The 18,139-nt window shown below is 38.6% G+C and overlaps 1 long non-coding RNA gene across 1 annotated transcript in view; it reads left to right on the forward strand.

The window, feature by feature from the left end:
* Positions 1-18,139, forward strand: part of LOC123808423 — a 37,271-nt gene that overhangs the window by 13,982 nt on the left and 5,150 nt on the right. The gene's annotated exons all lie outside the window — the stretch shown is intronic.

An 18,139-nucleotide genomic window follows, 5' to 3' on the forward strand; every position in this document is an offset into this window, starting at 1 on the left:
GAAATAAGAATTCAAAAAAACGAGGAGAAGCTTAGGAACCTCCAGGACATCTTTAAATGTTCCAACATCTGAATTATAGAGGTACCAGAAGGGGAAGAGGTAGAGCAACAGACTGAAAACGTATTTGAACAAATAATAAAGGAGAACTTCCCCATTCTGGCAAAGGAAATAGACTTCCAGGAAGCTCAGAGAGTCCCAAAGAAGTTGGACCCAAGAAGAAACACACCAAGTCACATCATAATTACATTAGCCAAGGTAAAAATGAAGGAGAGAATCCTAGAAGCAGCAAGAGATAAGGAGACAGTAACCTACAAAGGAGTTCCCATCAGACTGTCAGCTGATGTCTCAAAAGAGACCTTACAGGCAAGAAGGGGCTGGGAAGAAGTGTTCCAAGTCATGAAAGACAAGGACCTATATCCCAGATTAGTCTATCCAGCAAAGCTTTCATTTAGAATGGAAGGGCAGATAAAGTGCTTCTCAGATAAGGTCAAGTTAAAGGAGTTCACCATCACCAAACCCTTATTTTAAGAAATGTTAAAGGGACTTATCTAAGAAAAGAAGATTAAAAAAAAACATGTATAGTAAAAGGTCAGCAAACTCACAATTATTAACAACCACACCTGAAGTAAAACCAAAAGAAACTAAGCAAACAACTAGAACAGGAACAGAACCACAGAAATGGAGATTACATGGAGGGTTAGCAACAGGAGAGTGGGAGGAGGAGAAAGGGGGAAAAGGTACAGAGAATAAGTAGCATAGATTGTAGGTAGGAAATAGACAGGGGGAGGGTAAGAATAGTATAAGAAATGTAGAGGATGAAGAACTTATAAGTATGACAAATGGACATGAACTAAAGGGGAGGAAGTGGGTGGGAGAGGGTGTACAGGGTGGAGGGGAGTGAAGGGGGAAATGGGACAACTACAAGAGCATAATCAATAAAATATATTTAAAAAGAAAAAAAAGAGTACATTATTATAAAGTAGAGATTTACTCTGAACTCTTTCATTAGTGTGTATGTACTGCCTAGAAAACATTTTAAAATAAGGGAGTGTTGCAGACCAAAATAGAACTGTTTTTGTTGGTAGTGGTGAGATTAAACATCCATTTCCTCGATGGACAAATACCAAAAGGGAAGGGACGTACACACTTAAACATACACGTAGACCTTTACTTGCTGGGAAAAAATTATATTTGTGCAAGTGTCCCTTAGGTAATTGCTTAATGACTTAAACCTACTTGAAGATACTGTAAAGGGAAAAGAAAAAGGAAACAAATTTCAGAGAAAAAGCCCAGTTGATGAGAACAGGACTCTTTTTATTGTTTACTCTATTACAGTTGTCCCAATTGTCTTCCCTTTTGTGCCCCTCTAACCCACAGTCAATCCTCTCTCCATTGTCCATGTTCTAGAGTCATTCATACAGAGAACAGGATTCTTATAAAGGGGTTTGTCAAAAATCAAGTTTCCATCACATTGAAAGGGATTAGCCATGAGTCTGTGAGGCAGTTTATCTCATACTTGGCATTTCCTGAGTCACACCTTTCACCTCAGCATTTTAGAATATTTTATAAACAAAAAACCTCAGTAACATCTGCTTATTTTCTCTGTTTTATAAATGGACTAATAAGCTATTAAAGAACTTGCAAAGTTGGCAGAGGCCACCTAGGTTGAGAGTGATTCCGTATCAACACTTCTCGTGGCCCTCAGTTCGGTTTTTGAGAACTCCACAGCTCCACCCTAGCACACTCTGTAACACAAAACTCCTATCTTTAACTTTTTAAAAATAATTTTTAAGATTTGTCTGGGGAAAAAATCTATATATGCACATACAGATAAATATCATCTTTTTATAGATACAGATAGGAAGATATACGTAGGAGGAATTCATAGCTGGTAAAGTGGCAGTAAACTGATTACAAGCAGGAAGGTGGAGTCTGGTTGCTGACCGTTAGGTATCTGCCTTTGTTTACATAGCTGAGAACAGAACGGGGAAGTCTGCAGGCAATAAATAGAAAGATGGAATATTTCTGATTTTTTTTTTGTTTGTTTAACTTTGTGAATTGTGATCTTTCTGATATCTGTTAGTATGTGTTCAGGAGTTCTTAAACTTTCTTGGTTGATGGCTCCCTGAGGTCTCAGTAAATTTTTCACAATACACCCGGAGCAAAAGAAATACCTAGCAGTTCCATTTATTAAGTTGCTAGGTCCAAACAACTTAATTAGCAGTTGGCATGATTTCCGAAAGATAACGCTGTGCTTTTCTCTCGACAGTTTTAAGCACTTCTGCGGTGCTGCTGCGGGTTCTCTGCAAGGGGCACCTGGGCACCTGGGCACCTGGGCACCTGGGTACAGCCTGCAAACCAGGGCTCTAAGTTGACTGTAAACAATGTGGAGTAAGCAGCAGATTTGGCCTTGGTAGATGGGATTTGGAAACAAGAGAAAGTGACTGCATGGAGGTGCCTTTTTCTCTTTGTAGGAACTCCAGAAAGTTCTTTGGTTCTAATAGAAAATGCCGAATTGCCACCCTTTAAGCCTAATTGCTATTGTGCTCACCCCAGTAAAGTACAGCAAGCAGCTGGCCTCTCCCACATAGAACAGACAGGAAGCCTGTCGCTATATCAGATTTCGCTATCTCCTCTCCAGACAAAAACCTCCAAGATTACAAACCCTCTAATTTGATTCATTCTATTCAACCATTAACTTTTTCATTATCTATGAATCATTCTCCCATTCACATAGCCTGAAAGATAACTATACAAAAAAAAAAAAAAAAACAGTCTCTGTATCTGAATAATACTAAAGGACATAAACAATTTTTTTGTAAATACTGAAACTTTGCTTGGGACAGACAAACTTAAATATAAGCATAAACGATTTTTTTGTTTCCAGAATCCTGAATGGGATACTCAATAGGCAGTCCTATGAGCACCTCTGAGAATGAGCTTTGATAAACGTGTGTGCTTGCCAGTTGAATAAGAGGTGCTGTACTTAGTAAGATGACCTAGACAGAAGAAATGGTGGTTTTAAATGAATCGTAGATGAGAGGTTACAAGAGTAGAAAGCTTTAAATTGCAGGTGTTGATCAGCTATGGAGCCCTTCAAGGACACAGGCAACTCCTTGAAGCATGTGTCTGGGAGAAGAGCAGCAGGGATTTTTTTTTCTTTAAGCAGTTATTAGTGATTCACCTAAGCCACCCCAAGAATGCCACAGTTTCTAGTTGGGCTCTGGTGAGAATGAAATACTCTGACCTGAGTTAAATGCAATTCCTTTAATTTTTTCAAGAACTCCAGAAAGACCCAGCTGGTGTGGCTCAGTGGGTGGAGTGCTGACCAGCAAAGCAAAGGGTCGCTGGTTGGATTCCCAGTCAGGGAACATGCCGGGGTTGCCAGCCAGGTCCCCAGTAGGGAGCGTGCAAGGGGCAACCACACCTTGATGTTTTTCTCCCTTTCTCTCTCTCTTCCCCTCTCTCTAAAAATAAATAAATAAAATCTTTAAAAAGAAGAAAAAGAACTCTACATAGAGAGACTGTTAAGTGCCAGGTACCATCTAGGTTTAGTGGGAGAGCAATGACGGTGCTGGTCAGGCTGAGCAGGGAAAGGATCTGCCCTCACAGAGCTGGTCCTGGTGACAACAGGAGTCTCCATTGTACACCTTGGAGGAAGTGGAAGGGTGGCCGAGCAGTTCACATTCCTCTCTGACCTCAATTTACTCTTTTTAAAAGAGGGAGTTGGACTACACGAATCTCAAAGCCCCAATGGTCTGATTCTAGCACCCTGTGAAGTTCACTTCAAAGTCAGTGAAAGAACTGCAGCCACGTAAATAGGCCTCCGGGTATAAACACTATGTTATCCAAAGGGAAAATAAAGATGACAGACTACATGTTTTAAAATAAACTCACTGTGGTTTTTAATTCTCATTTCCAACCTAGAGTTTTATGAGTATTGATTTCCTAAGAAAAGAAAGCTTACAACTGCGTCCTTAAGTACCTTTGTATTTAGTTTAAATAAGACCATTACAACTTTTCAGGCCCAATATGTACATAACTTTCAGTTTAATTGTCCTTTCACCCTCACCAAAAGGACCTTTCTAATGTCTAAAACAAAAAATTTAATTTTGGACCCATAAAGAGTTAAATTTGATACTGAGCATTTGTAAGAAAACAGTAAGTTGCTATGCCTAAAAAATAATCTTGACTGTGATATACTTCAAATTGACATGAACGAAGTGTTATCATCAACTCGATGGAATGAGCAAACTGAGGGATGAGATCTAAAACATCTGTGATTTACTTAAGATCACAACGTTATTTTTAGCATTATTTCGTTCTTATTTTATTTAGCCCTCACAGTAGCCCTGTAGAGTAATTTCCCTCCTCTACAGACAACGATATTGAGTTTTAGAAATAGTATGCTCTTGCAATAGTAATTGCTTTGAAACTAGGTCTGCCTATCTCAAAAGCTTTTTCAATTTCCCTCTGTATTTTGTGGGGTCTAGTACATAACCCCTACTTTCTAAATTGTACATTCTCATATAGATCAAATGGAAAGGATGCCTTCATTTTTCTTCAGAGAATGAAAAGGAGACAGTTGTAGAGGAGGATAAGGGGTAAAGGGATGTTACAGAACTGCCACTCTATTACTTTAAAATGTTTCCAGACTTATCTCACCCTAACACCACCTGGATCTTCTATTGTGCACAGATTAGACTACCACAGTTCCTGGAATACACCCTACCCAGCCTTGGCTCCTTTATTCTTTCCTCTCCTAGAATTTCCTTTCTCTCATCTCTGCTTTCTAGAAACCTGTTCTTCCTTTTAAAGTCCATTTCATGAGCCATTGCCCTTCCATGAGGCTCTTGCAAACTCAGCTTCCTCAAGTACAGAGTGGAGAAAAGAATTCCTACTGAGGTAATCATATCTACCTCACAGAGTCATTAAAAAGATTATATGACACCACAGTCACTAATAAAAAGTAAAAAGAAAATAAATATATTACTTCTCACTGTTTAAGATAAAACTTGTGCAGGCCCATAGCTTTTATACTCACTCTTAGATAATGTGTTGGCTTTAAAAGTCCCAATCTAGTCTAATAATTGCAAAACTAGAGTCTAGTTCAGTAAAGAAATGAAATATCTAAACTCTTATTTGATGTCAAGATTTCCCCCTTCCCAGAGTGGGGTGGGTCCTCAAGGCCAGGAGGAGAGAGGGTCATGGCTGGCTTCTTAAGCAGTTGCTCCTCTGCCTCCTCTCCCCACTGGGTAAGCCACAGTTCTGGTCTCTGGGAAGTCAGCCTAGGAAGCAAGAGATGAGAAGAAAGGGGACAGGTTACAGGCTGGTATAATGTAATCTGGCCTCAGTGCCCTCTGGACTGAAGCATTGCTGACTCTTCCTCTGTTGGATGCTTGTGTTGATTCTTCAGAGCTGCTCACTGAGAATCACCAATGACTCCTGACCTCTTAGCAATGCCTTCTTCTGGGTAACTCTGTTAGGCTCATTCAGCAACCACTCAGCATTTCTTCAAGTATCATAACCCACTGAGGCTGTCCTTTTGGAAGAAATTTCTTTTTAAGATAAGCCAGGTTAATTTGCTTTGGGAAGGTGTCTCATTTTGACCCCATGAGCCAATTTGAGAGGAAGTACATACTGCCTCTCGGTAGATTGTCTCCACACCACTTGACCTCAGACTCTCAGATTTAAGTCAAACACCAGTGTCTATCACCTTCAATCTTCAAGACACCAATATCAAAACCACCCCCTCCTAGTCTTCATTCATTGGCTCCAGGTGAAGGTAAAACATCTCTCTATTCCCATGAGGAGGGAGCAGAGGATACCACATAAAGCTCACCCAAATAAATCTCTCTACTCTCTAACCTTTTTCTTGTTATGCCAGCTGGGGTACTGATCAAGCTGGCTGAAGAATTCTTTATCCTCTAACACACAGGTGGCAAACACAAGGTCCTCAAGCGGGCCAAATCCGGCCCTCCACCTTGTTTTACCTGGCCAAGCACCTTGTTTCTACCCAGAGGCAGCACCAAGCTCCTTGCCCCTAGTTAAGGAGTAGTGACATTTATACAGTGCTAAAATTGCATTCGGTCCTTTGAAGGCAACCACGAGGCTGATGCGGCCCCCGGTGAAAATGAGTTGGACACCCCTGCTCTAACAAATCATGCACAGGTGGTCTGGCACTTTTCTTTAGTATCTGGGGCCCTGGACAGGGAGAGGTACTGCTCTCTGGAATCCATTATATAGTTCTTTGTCTTTGGGTTCTGTTTTAACAACCCGTTACACAGGTAACAGGCCTAGGAGCTGCTGAACCAGTCACTGAATGTGAAAGTCATTGGGGACCCAGGAAGCTTTCCCCTGTCTTTCCCTCTGTAGGTTCAAACAACTACCTTAACTCTGCTTCTCTCTGCTCATAATCTACTTTTTTCTCCACCCTCTCCCCAACCTGGCTTTCTTTGTTTCTCCTAGCACATACAGCAACAGCCACTCCACAGCTTCCAGTTTTGTATGTTTGCTCCCACAGACCATTTTTCCATTTGAATCCCACTACAATATTCCTGGACAAGAAAGACAATTGGCCTAATCTGTACCAGGTGTCTAACAGCAGGCTATCAGAGCCCATTCCTGAGGGCAGGGAAATTCTCAGAGAGGAGGCAATAGACTGGGCAGATACACTCCAACAGAGTCAGAATCACATGTATTGCTTGGCACAAGGTCTAGCATTAGTCAATCCACAGTATGTTTTTCTTCACTTCCAAGACATGTATTAACTTCTGAGTAGTTAGATATACTGGACATTGCCATTACTCTCCAACATTATTCTCCCTTTCCCTCATCCTTCCCAAATTTTAATTCAGTTAGCTTCACCTCCCCTGAGTTTATTACACTAGCACTGGGGCAAGTGGCTGAAGCCCAAACTAATGAACATAATCCCTCTCCTTGGTCACTTGTCTTGTTCCAAGATGAACAATGTCAGGCTGATGAGATCAGAGAGGTTTCCTTGCGGTTTCAGGAGAAAAAGTGCCCTCCATCTTCTGAGAGCACTCTTGGAAACAATCCTTTCTTCATCCGTAGATGTGCATGGAGAAGCACATTGCCTTGGGAGTGGACACAACCATCACAGTCAACTACAAAGTAGAACCAGGCTTAAGAAAAAGCTGAACATACAAGAGACAGAGAAGAGACAAGAAAGACTGAATCTTTGAAGACGTGATTGAACAGCTGATTCAACCCAACCTTGAAGCCACCTTATTTGTCAGCTCCCGGTTTTATCAGCCAATAAATCTGTTCTGTCATGTTAACTGGCTTGGACTGGATTCCAGAAGAATCAAATTTGTATATTAACTCAAAATTCTAACATGTTAGTATATATATTTGCAAAACACTGTGATATTCCTTGAGGGGAAGTTGTAAATGGACTCTAGGAAACAAAAGGGATTAAACTCTCCAAAAAGATTAGGCTACAGGCAACCCCCAAATCTCTCGGGGAATATAAAAGACATGTCAAAGACTCAGGGAAACGTATAGGAGGATGTTTGAATTGAACCATAGGAAACTGGCTGATTTTGTACTAACAGGCCTTATTTCAAGGTAACCCCATGTGATGCCATATGGATTGTCCTCCAACTCTGATCATGGAGGATATTGTTCTAAATCAGGGGTGTCAAACTCATTTTCACTGGGGACCACATCAGCCCCACAGTTGCCTTCAAAGGGTCAAAATAATTTTAGGACTGTGTAAACGTAACTACTCCTTAACTGTTAAGGAGTTGAAATTACATTCAGCCCTTTGAAGGCAACCTCAAGGCTAATGTGACCCCCAGTGAAAATGAGTTTGACACCCCTGTTCTAAACTGGGAAACTAGAGAGAGCATCTGTTGCTTGGGGCTACATGAGAAAAATAAAATAAACTACAAAGAAACCACATAAAATAATAACATCAGGAGGGAAGCATAGTTTTAAGCCCAACCTAGAGAATCTCTTAGCCGACAGGACCCAGAACCAAGAGGACAGGGGGAGACCTCACTAAATGGAAGAGTTACACTCCAAAGTAAAACATGGAAAATGTTAAACAGGCAGTAATCCTGGGGCCATGTAGGGGCCAAGCATGTACCAGAGACCCTGTCAAGGAAGAGAAGAATTCTGTCATCTGAGTTCTAGTGATACCATGGGATGGAGAAGGGAAAGAGGAGAGCTTATAACAGAATACTACTTTTTTAAAACCATTGATTGGTGTTACCTAGTTCTTCTCAGTTATTTTTTTATGCATGGGTAGACAATCCTGTTTTATACTTGTGTAATGAAATAGTATTTTGAAATACATTATTATGCTTTTCTTTCCAGCACTTCCTTGTTTTTTATTTATTTTTTCAAATCTTACTCCTTTTCAACTGGAGCTCTTCATTACCTCTGGGAGGATTAAGACTGTCATAATTAAAAAAGAAAAAGAGTCCATAGTCAGAGTTTGGCTTTTGGATTCCAAAATTAGTTTCTTTAGATCAATTTCACTAAGAACGGACTTGAATTTAGCTTTCAATTTCAAGAGCCAGGCAAGAAATTGAAATAGAGAAGGTTTTTTGGGGTTTGTGTATGTTTTTGTTTTTAATTTCACAACCTTTCCTTTAAATTTCAAGAAACAAATTCAGAAGGCCGAGAATAGAGTTTTTACTAAAAACCTATAAATATGAAGAATACAGCAAGTGACAGGAGAGCATTTTTCTAGCCCAAAGAAAGGAAACAAAAAAATAACAAAAGCTCCCTTAGGTGTGGTGTCTTAGGCCACTGGGGCCGCAATAACAAAATATCACAGAATGGGTGGCTAAACAACAGAAATTTATTTCTCATAGTTCTCAGGCTGGGAAGTCTAAGCTCAAGGTGGCAGCCAATGAAGTTCCTGATGAGGACCACCTTCCTGCTGGCAGATGGTTGCCTTGTCTCTGTGTCCTCCCATAGCAGAGAGAGGGCGATGGTGGGCACGACCCTCCACCAGCAAAAAGATAATGACTCACTGTATTGTGGTAGGCACTTTAATGCGGTACTCACTTTATTGCCGTGGTCTGGAACGGAACCCTCAATATCTCTGCAACCTGCCTGTACTCCCTTACTCCAAACACAGCTACACAAAGGGGTGGGGAGTGTTAGGGCTTTAACATATGAATCTGAGAGGGAAATAATTCAGTGCAAAACTTGTGGACAGGATCCTGAGAGTGGGGAGAGCAAATAAATGAGTCATAGATGAGTTTCCAGAGAGGCCTCTGCCCTGCCTTCTCCTCATGTATAGAGGAGGGTGGGTTAGACAATAAGCTAGATGGCAGAAAACTGTCCAACAGCTCAGTTCTTTGGGCAGAAGGAAATTTCACTTGTTTGGGGCCTGGAGTTGTACTTAGAGGCATCCTCCAAGAGTGTTCCATGCCAAACCGGTGTGTGTGCCATAAATTAGGAGGCAGTGGGGCCTATTTAGACTGAGAAGACCTACAATAGGGCCCTGTGCACAGCCCCTTCATCTCTACCTGCAGAGATTTCTGCATGTCCAAGTTGAGTTGCTGCAGTTCTTAGCAGAGGGATGTGAGGAAGAGTATCCTAAACCAGAAATTGAACAGAAATCACAGAAAATCTCATTGCATCTACAACAGTAGCAAGAGCTGATGTGGGGGCTCTAGTCAATAATAGTAGCTGGTCTACTTCCTCCAGACGTAGTGGCTGCTATACCACTTGCTGACATTGGGCTATTCCAATATACTGTGCTATATTTAAGTAAGAAGACACACTATTTTTGTTGGTATAGTATTGTTATTCTGGATATTTTTAAATGGATGCATCCCTCTATGAAAAGCACAACTGGTTACAGAACTTACACTCCTACCTCAAGGAACTAGGAAACTGGACAAAACAGATGAAACAACTGTTTTGATATATTGAATAACTGTGCCCTCTTAGAGAAGGGAACTAAACAGGATGAACCCTATGATCACCCCAACAATTTCTGAGCTGCGGCATAGGGAGAAGTCCCAAACAGACCCTAGCACTTACACTAAGTTGAGAAGAAAGATCAGAGATGAGGGACCCTGTGGCAGCTGGAATTTGTGGAGAAGATTAACAAAAAGAAGGAAGCTATGCAGAAAATGAGCTCTAGAAATCTGCATAGAGGCCTTTAGGGGAATACCAATCTTGGTAAGGTGAAACTCAGCATGGCCAGACAGAAGACAGCTACTGGAAGAAAAGTAGCACTAGGGAGCTGTAAACTAAACTATCCCCAGAGCCCATGTAAACCTGGGAATCATCTCAGTCCACATCAGTCAGGGTGGAGAAATGTTGTTGAATACACATGGTATTTCACTAGAGAAACCAGAAGTTTCAGGGTTCGTAGTGGAATTAAAGGTTGCTATAGGCCCGTATGAGAAATGGAAAGGCAAGCCTCAAAAGGACCAAGCTGATCTGCAAGCAGTTTCCCCTGGCAGAGCAGTATCCACTTGAAGGGAATACCACAAAATCCAGCACTCAATGATGTAAAATCAGAATTAAAAACATTACTGGTCATGTGATAGAGCAGGGAAATATACCCCATAACTCAGAGATAAATTAGTTAATAGAACTAGTCCCTAAAATGACAGACATGGTGGAATTAGCAGACAGAGACTATAAAACAGCTATTATAAATAATGTAAATAGATAGATTCAAAGAAAAATAGAAACACAGGGAAGAGAGAAATAAAAGATATGAGATGAACCAAGTGAAAACTCTAGAGATGAAAATGTAATATTGGAATTGAACATTTTATTGAATGATATTAACAGCAGATTAGATACTACAGTGGAAAATCCATCAACTTGAAGACACAGACATAAAAATATCCAAAATGAAGCATAGAGTGATGACATGGGGGAGAATAGAACCACAGGGACCTGAGAAATAATATCAAAAATTATATATATATGTTTTTATATATATAAATTATATATATTTGGGTTAGAGAAGGAAAGGAGGTGTAGAAAGACAGGGAAATTTAAAGAAATAATGACTAAAAAATTTCCAAATTTGCTGAAAGTACAAACCTACAGATGCAAGAATCTCATCTAGGAAACTCAAACCACAATAAGGCAAATTACAAGCAAATTGCTGAAAACCAGTATTAAAGAGAAAATCTTAAAGGCAGTTAGTGTTAAGGGGAAGGATATGGAATCCGTATCATTTATATCTTGAGATATTCCCAAGAGCCATGACATTACTTTAAAATTTTGCATTAAGCAATAGTGTCCTCATTTAGAAAGCATCCTTTTACATCTCCAAACAACCCTCAATTTAGAGTTAACACTTCACATTATATTGACTAATTAAAAGCCAAAAATCCTTGGCAGTGTCTGTAATAATTTATACAACAGCAGAGTTGCATAACTATTCCAGTATTCAGGGGCTTTATTTTCCTTAATTGTAATTAAAAAATAAATATTATTTCTTATAATTATTAAACTTCCAGCATTTTATGAGTTTTTGATATAATATTTTTATTCTTACATTTTATCTGGTATGCTAGAGTGACAAAATGTGTGACATTTGTATTTTTACAAATTCATTTTTATATTTATGATGTGTAATGTTTCATAAGCTGTTTTAAATTTCTAAAGCATTTTGTTTTATCGATTATTTTATTTTGACTTCCAAACACACTTTTAAAATAAAAAAGTAATAATCACACATCAATATTGGTTTTTAGCTTTACATTAAAAAATACCAAAATATTTGTGTCATAATTTCACTCCTTCATTGGAATCATAACTCAGGAGAAATTACTCTATATTTCTCATCTTGAGAGAAAATATAATTAAGTATATCATTATTGTAAAAAGAAAAATCCCAACTTGGGAATAAGCAAAAGACTTATTACTTATAGCTATACAGTTTTGTTTTGACTTCCTATTTTCATGAATTAGGGTATCTTACAAACTGATCTTGGATCTACAGTATCTTGAAAACTGATAACATTTCAAATTATTTTTGTCTAATAACATTGCAAATGAATTTCATTCTGTAGATGTGTAGATGGTTTCTGTGTCGTCGAAAAGATTAAAACACAAGGTCTTAAATTTCAATGTAATAATCTTATTCTGGTATTCTTTTTTTCAATGATAATATTTCTATTTGTCCAGTACATTTTTTAATTAACTTTATCACTCCTCTGGTTACCTCAGTAATTAACTAAATCCATCTTTGAAATTTGCTATTTTACATTTTTAAAAGAATCATGTTTTTAATTTTTTGAAAATTATAATTTGATAAGTATCAAGTGCAAAAGATGGTGAGCAGTCACCAATTTAGAGAAATAAAAATCTACATTTTTGCACATTTAATTCACAATGAATGCGTTAAAAACTCACCTCATTTGTGTAACAGGATTAGTCAACCTCCATAGGAATTTCTACTTTCAACAGATCAGTATCTTGTCCACTCTCCCTTAGTCTATCTTCCATGGATGTTTAAACACTGGATACAGCCTCATTAGCTGACCCCCAAGAGAGGTACACAGTTCTTTTTCGATGTATGTGTGTCACAGATGTTCATTTTAGGAAAACAGATGAACATGAAAAGAAAAATAAGAATACTACAAACTTAAAAAAATCCCCAAATTCTTTTGGCCAGCATCCTTTTTCTGGAGTTCCCAACTTCCTTCTAACCTAGTGATAGTAAGTTCTTTCAGACTGGTTCCTTTTATATGAACTTCAAAGTTCACAAAAATTATCTCTAGATAAAGGGTGTATGGTCTTCTTTCTGCAGAAAAATCCTTCTACAAAAGCCCATGTTCTATAAAAATCATCATAGCTGAACAGTTGGTGTTTGGTCTGACAATACCCATACCCGTCTCTCCAGGGACCCTAATATGGAATGGTTGTAGTTACTGTCGGGGTGGTAGTGGATTTTCTCCCAAAAAGTCTAATGATGAGGACCACAGCAGAGCCCTTTGGAGTGCAGAGTCCAGGACAGCTGCCTCTCTTCTTTAGTGTCAGGGAATCAGCCTTGCATCATAACCCTGAAGCAAGGAAGTGTACATTTTGGCTAGTGTCTTCTTATCAGAGTGAGAAAAGTGCTAAGGACATAAGCATAAATTCAAATGAAAAAGATATCCTGCCAAAGTAAATAAGGAATAAATATCTGACAGACATCAACTCTCTTAAATTATCCAAATTGGACTAATCAACTGACAGACAACTAAGAAGTGAAATTACACCATCACACAATGTTAGGTCTTAAATTAATGATTTGATCAAATTGGGTTTCTTTGTAAAGAAATGATGTTGAAATCAGAAAAAGTGAATAGTCATTTACAATAGAAAGCCATTCCTATAGAACTTGCATAGAAATGCAAACTCATTGGATTGAATTCCACATATGTCTCCACCAAAGCTCGGGAAACACAAACAAGGGAAGCTCATTCGCATATTTAGGTTTTCCATAAACAAGATGACAGAGAAAAAAATGGACTGCTGGTGTTTTTGCATTTCACCTTGTGAACATTTTACTCTGGAAATTGTCACCAGAGCTATGGACTTTGGGCTCGCCATAATTAGATTGTTTCACAAAGGATGCAGCTTAACTGGTGCTTGCTTAGTTACTGTCACCACTGCAGATGCAGGCTGTCCAGGGGAACACACCCCCGGTGCGGGGTGGGAGACACTCCCAAATATGCACACGCTTCCACAGCAGCTTCCAATCGCCAAACGCCAGAACCAAAGGGAAGTATTTAAAAGGAAAACATTTAAACTCTAATGCACCATCTTGAACTTAACATAACTGACATGAATAAAAGGAAACAGGATTCTGTCCTTACTGCTTCTACTAGCCACACTTAATAGGATATTTACTTCCTACTCTATTTCCCATAACAAATGAACCGTCCTTAACACTGTAATTTCCTTGTTCTGGGATTTATGACTAAAGGTATTTATATAATTTTTCAGTCACACTAAATTTAGTAACACAATTAGCATCCATGATCATCAAGGAAAGTATTGTGTTTGCAATGAAATATGAAGAGTAGAACACCCTTAAGAATCTTAGAGGCTGTATTTTAAAGAGCTTAGAGATTCATCCTGGATTTGATCTTTTTCAGAAGCCATTATTTAATTTAATAATTGCTTTTAGAGAAATGATTTTATTTCAGAACCCAGCATGTTCTGATTCTTTTATATTTAATAATTTATTCTTTAGCTCATCTTTCTCTCCTCATATTTTATTATAAACAATGAGGGAAAAAATCAAATGACATTTTGAATATTCTGTCTGGAAATCTCCTTAACTAGATAACTGAGTTTATTTGGTACCTTTCCTCTTTGCCACATTTCCACAGAAGACTGTTTTGACAAACTCTCTGCCATCACCTAATTAGGATTCCCTTCCATCAGTTTTCAATAATATTTTCCTTTAAGGCTTTTCTGACGGCCTCCTCAAGGTATTTTAGGCTTCCACTAACACTCTACTTGAGACCATTTTGGCTTTCCCAGTCTCTTCAACACCACTCCAACTTCTTCCCACAGTACTGTTCCAAAGCCAATGCCACAGTCGAGGTTTTTGTTATGGCAACATTCCATTTCTAGGTGCCAAAATTAGTAGCAATTACTGGTCCTGGCTGGGTAGCTCAGTTGGTTTAGAACACTGTGCCGACACACCAAAGTTGATCCGCAGTCAGACACATACAAGAATCAACCAATGAATGTATACATAAATGGACCAACAAATTGATGTTTCTATCAATAAATAAAAATTTTAAAAAAATAGTATCAATTACCAGTCTTCAATCCCACCAACAGTACACTAGGGTTCCCTTTTCTTCACAACCTCTCCAACACTTGTTTGTTGCTTTGTTTATGATGGCCATTCTGACTGGTGTGAAGTGGTATCTCATTGTGGTTTTAATTTGCATCTCTCTGATAGCTAGCGATATTGAACATCTTTTCATGTGTCTCTGGATCCTCTGTGTGTCCTCCTTGGAGAAGTGTCTGTTCAAGTCCTTTGTCCATTTTTTAGTTGGGTTGCTTGTCTTCTTAGAGTGGAGTCGTGTAAGTTTTTTATATATTTTGGAGAGTAAACCCTTGTCTGAGGTATAATTGGCAAATATGTTTTCCCATACAGTTGGTTCTCTTTTTATTTTAATACTGTTTTCTTTAGCTGTGCAGAAGCTTTTTATTCTGATGAGATCCCATTTGTTTATTCTTTCCTTTATGTCCCTTGCTAAAAAAAGTATGGTACATTTACACAATGGAATTCTATGCAGCAGAAAGAAAGAAGGAGCTCCTACCCTTTGCAACTGCATGGATGGAGCTGGAAAGCATTATGCTAAGTGAAATAAGCCAAGCGATGAAAGACAAATACCATATGATCTCACCATTAACAGGAACCTAAACAACAAAACAAACAAACAAGCAAAATATAGGCAAAGACACTGAACAGGCTGACAGTGACCAGAGGGGAGAGAAGGAATTTCAGGGGAGAATGAGAAGGGTTTATAGGAACAAATATAAAGGACACATGGACAAAAACTAGGGAGGGTGGAAATGGGAGGGAGGTGGAGAGGGATAGGTGGGTGGGCTGGGATGGGAGTAAAGAACAGAAAACTGTACTTGAACAATGATTAAAATAAAATTAAAAAAAAGAAAAATCAGTATACCACATTAGGTGATTTTGTAAAACAAAATCACACATTGACAATAATGCTTGCAGTCCAAGAATACCTTCCATCAAAAAAAAATAGTGCCAATTACCTATTGATACATACATTAACCCCCAAAATTTAGTGACTTAAAGAAATGACAACTACTTATTTTGTCCATGAATCTACAATTTGGGTGGGGCTCAGCAAGGACAAACTGCCCCAACTCAATGTGGCATCATCTGGTGTGGCTCAACTGGCAACTGGCAACTGGAGAATCCACATTCAGGATATCTTCCTCACATGGTGGGGAATTTGATGCTCTTCATTGGCTGGGAGGTCAGCCAGGCGCAAAGGCTAAAGTTTCCATTCTCCTCCACGTAGGCCTCTCCTTCCTAGGTATTTTGGCCTTCCTGGCAGCATGGGGGTTGGGTTGTGAGATCAAATGCCAGGAAAGAACCAAAAGGCAATGGGTGGCATTTTTTACATCCTAACCTTGAAAATCACAGATAAGCACTTCTACTACACTCGATTGTCTGAAGCAGCCATAAGGTTTCAACAGGTTGTAAGGGAAAGAGATATAAACTTCAGGTCTTGATGGGGAAAGTTGCAAGGTTTTAGAAGAATATGTGGGTCAGGACATATTTTGGGGCTATCTTTGGAAAATGTAATCTGAAAAACTGAGTAAAAAAGGACTGCATACAGAAATTAATATTTGGGGGAATATTCCAATCACAGATGGAGATGTAAAAAAAGACTAACTCAAAAACAATGGGGAGTCATTGGAAGTCTTTGAGCAACAGAGATGCAGGGGTGACAGAATCATATTCGCATGCAGCACAATCATACCAACAATAGGGGGAAATGGACTTCAGACGAACTGCTATAGGCAGGAAGGCCTAGGTAGAAATAGTGCCATATCTCAGGCAAGAAGTTAGAGGACTTGAACTGAGATATTAGCAGTGAAGGTTACTCAATATGAAAGAAGTGGAGTATCAGGACTTAGGGGAAAGCAGCAAGGTATCTGGCATAAAAAAGACATTCAAGATTTGCTAAGCAGAGCTGGAAGTTTGCTAGAGCTGTTACTTAGCTATTTCAACAAAGGAAAAATGTAAAAAGTAATCTCAAATTGCTAATGTTTCATATGACATGATCTTTGTATATAATATTCTTTTGAAGGGAAAGAAACAACATGACATAATCTATAAATGTATGTTTAGATGCTTAGAATCTATCAGTTAAAAAAATCAAGTCTACAAAACTGCTCACACATTTCTTCTTGAGGAAAAGGTAGGTAGTTTAACAAATACCTAACTGCCAAACCAGGGGCTTAGTATGAGTATTATGAAGTTCTTTTTATAATTACTTTTATAGATTGGCATCATTACTTAGAACTCTTTTAATTTTTTAAAGAGATAACTATGAAGTTTTGTAGCAGTAACTATAAAATAGTTACTGGAAAGAACCACCTTCAGTATGTGGGATGTTTTTCTAGCATTGTACCAGAATATCGTGGCACCATGTAAATGTTCCTTGTTTAAAGAAGAAACCAGGAAGTTGGCAGTGGCCATCACTTCTCAAAAGTGCCTCTTCTATTTCTTACCTGTAGTGAGATGTCAAGGGCATGACATACTGATGTCCACACTTCCTGATTTTCAGCCTCTAAAGATATGAAAGTCACTAAGTAAGTGTCAGTCCCTCAGCAATTCTCCTGAGCCAGAGCTGTAAATTCTTCCCCCTAGAAAGAAGACGCTGACTGTCTTGTTGTGATGCCTTAAAATACCGTTGTACAAATTACTGGCAATTTCTGCCAGTTGAATATTTATTTAACTTCAGACTTTGAGAATTATATTAAGTTGGAAATCATTTGACTGATACATATCAACTAGAACTCCAATTTCTACATAGGAGCACCCCTCAGAAGCAAATAATTATAAGACACTCTGTATGTAGTACATTTTATTTGTAGTATTTCTATATTGGTGATAAAATTGGCTTAATTTCTTGGTCAATTTTTTCTCAACTTTTTTTAAACCCATACCTCACCAGTACAGAAAAGGTAAAAAGCTGTTTTCTGTCGTTTGTATTTCAAAGAAATATTTCTCCAAATGTAAAATTATAAAACTGCGCTTCCATTCAGACAACACACCCACCCATTCTGTGTGCATAGACACACACGCACCAACACATATTCTGATAATTGTCCTTGCCCAACTGAGAATCTCTATGCTTAGAGGGTTTTCAAAGCTCAATTTTGTTGTTCATTATTTTAAAAAGTGAGAATTAAAGAAAAAGAGGCAGGAGGTTAATGCTAAAAGAATGTTATTGTCAATGGCATTTTTATAAAAACAAAAATAAAGGGCTACATCTAGCTAAAACTGAGGATCCCAGTTTTCTGAAGCTTCATTCAGATCCTTTAAATGATACAGAGTAATGCATCCATCTGATCCTTGGCAATCACCCTGGTTAACCTTCTGTTGTGGTGCCAATTAAGTATATTC

The sequence above is a fragment of the Phyllostomus hastatus genome, unplaced genomic scaffold (genome assembly GCF_019186645.2).
Source record: "Phyllostomus hastatus isolate PE091 unplaced genomic scaffold, TTU_PhHast_1.1 phas_contig_1, whole genome shotgun sequence".
Classification (NCBI taxonomy): domain Eukaryota; kingdom Metazoa; phylum Chordata; class Mammalia; order Chiroptera; family Phyllostomidae; genus Phyllostomus; species Phyllostomus hastatus.